This window comes from Elephantulus edwardii, unplaced genomic scaffold (genome assembly GCF_000299155.1).
Source record: "Elephantulus edwardii isolate Elephantulus edwardi_28Jun2011 unplaced genomic scaffold, EleEdw1.0 scaffold00104, whole genome shotgun sequence".
NCBI classification, from domain to species: domain Eukaryota; kingdom Metazoa; phylum Chordata; class Mammalia; order Macroscelidea; family Macroscelididae; genus Elephantulus; species Elephantulus edwardii.
This window is the reverse complement of record NW_006399854.1, coordinates 10,897,877-10,900,619: the sequence shown is the minus strand read 5'-3', so window position 1 is coordinate 10,900,619 and position 2,743 is coordinate 10,897,877.

The window sequence follows — 2,743 nt, the reverse complement described above, 5'->3', positions numbered from 1 at the left end:
TCATCTGCATAACACAGGTTGTTGAGTAGATTTCCTCCAATCCTGAGGCCACGTTCCTCTTCAAAGTTCAGCCTCCCAAATAATCTGTTCTATATATAGATTGAAAAGGTATGGAGACAAGACACATCCCTGACACACTCCTTTCCTGATTTTGAATTGTGCATGATAGAAATCTTCAATTTATTCTCCTTTGATATTAGTGCATAAATGTAAATAAGTATCATGTTAACTGATCATTCTTTTAGGTATATGGGTATCACCTTGTCACTGACAACATTTTATTTCAAGATGTTATTGTTATATGTTATATCAAGTTGCCACTTGCGACTCATAGTGACCCTATGTATAATAGCACCGAAATCTGCTCTATCCTGTGCCAACTTTACTGTCTCTGACACATGTTCCTTCACTACCCCAGTCACTGTATCAATCCATTTCATCAATGGTCTCCTTATCTTTGTCCCTCCACCCTTCCAGGTATAATGTCCCTCTCCAAGGACAAGTCCCTCCTTGCAACATGCCCAAAGTATGCCAGACAAAGCCTCAGAATCCATAATACCTCCAAGAAGCAGACTGGCTTCACTCTCTCTAAGATGAGCCTGTTTGTCCACCTGGCAGTCCATGGTATATCCAATACTCTTCTCCAGCACTACACCTCAAAGGCATCAACTCTCTTTCTATCATCCCTAGTCATTGTCCAGCTCTCTGATACATAGCAAGCAATTGCAAAGACCATGGCCTACATCAGGTGCATCTTAGTCTCCAGACTGGCATCGGTGCTCTTCAATACTCTGGAGAGATCCCTGACATCCCACTTTCCCAGTACAATTAATATTTTCATTTCCTGGCTGCTGGTAGAGTGTTGATTGTGGAGGCAAACAAATGAAAGCTGTTAACAATCTCAATCTCTTCACCATCTATCATGATGCTGCCAATTAGCCCTGTGGAGAGAATCTTACTTTTCCAGATGTTGAGCTTCAATCCACATCTTGAAATATTTTTCTTTATGGTGATTGTGAAGTTATTTCATCTCAACTTGTCATTCCCAGCATAGTGGACATTATGATTGTTCAATTCAAAATGGTCAAGTCCCTTGAATCCAGACTCATTCAACTCACTAATGCCTGAGATATTAATCTTTATGTATCTTATTTAATTTTATATGATTTACAGTTTTTCTAGATTCACACTTTGTACATTCCGCATTCTGATTATTAGGGAACGTTTGCAACTGTTTCCTTTGAGTCATGCCAGATCTGCAAATGGAGGTCCTAAAAGCTTTACTCCACCCATGCCATTAAGGACTTCTGTGTTTTCAAAACATAGCTTTTCCCCAATCATATTTTGACTGGCTTCCAACCCGAGAGGCTCATCTTCCAGCACTGTACCAGACAGTGTTCTACTATTCGTAAGGGGACTGGACAGTTTCTATTTTTTTTTAATACCTTGTTTTATGGTTATATTCAAAGAAGTTAATTGCTTTTAGAGTCAAATAATTCTATGAGTCAGAATGAGCTCAATGACCCCTAACAATAACATAATCCTGTCACCACAGCACCATTAAAACCTGACAGAGAAACATGTAATTTACAATTGAAGGAAAGAATTTTAAAAGGAAACAAATTCAGCCAACAACATAACAAAAAGACATTTTTTAAGCTTTCAAATAAAAATGTAGATTTCAGAGTTTGAGACTTTTAGAGAATAAAGAAATGAGAAATTGTCTTGTTTAGAAATAGGCATCCCTTACTTCTCCTAGAAAAGAAATTATCCAATCCTCCCCTCCTTCAAATTTAAACAAATCTTACCAGATGTTTTTAAGGTTTAGCCTATTAAAAATACTTTGTTTTTTACCATAGTCAATAACATTGAGACTAAAATATAAGTTAAATTGTTATTACACTCAAGATCTCATAAAATTATAAGTTAATGTTAGAATTTAAACTACAGTTCTGTTAATGAGAGATTATATTAGAAACAGAATTTTGCAGAATTGTAATTTCTACCATACATCAAGCATCATTGGGTATTTCTAAATAACAATGATGGTAGGCCAATTTGAGAATATTATACTTTCAAATTTTGGAGCACAAAGTACAAAGGCAGCACGGTGGAGCACAGGGTGTGATGACGTGGCTAGAGGTAACTCAGCTGACCCAGCAATACCCAGGTATGAACAACTACGTTTCTCAGAAGACCAAGGGTCAAGGCTGACACCTTCAGATTTTAGGGCTCTCAGCCTGGGAAGACAAAATTATATACAAAATCTATAGGTTATATCAACCTCCCCTGGAAACTATTTTAGCATAAGTGGAGGAGAAGAGGCCCTAAGGCACAAAAAGTCAATCCTGAAGCAGAAGTTCAAGACTCCTGAACTCAAGAGATAGTGCCCACAGTGGAAGAAACTGGCAGCAACTTGAGGTGTTGGGAATCACAGAAGCCCAAAAAGATTGACGTATAGGCCATCACATCAAGAGCTGGATAGGGGTGATAGGCATTGAGTGGAGTAGGTGGGAGTAGAAATGAATGCTGGTGGAGCAGGGATAGGGATGGGTCAAAACACACCGGCCATGGATGGGGCCAACACTGAATCTATTGGGTTTTTCCCTACTACTGGGAAATATCTTTAATCTGCTCTTCTCTGTAAAATACTTACCTATCAGATAACATTCTAAATCTGAGCATTCAAATTAAGACAGACTAGGAAGAAGGATTGGCCATCCACTTCTGAAAGAGCAGGCCT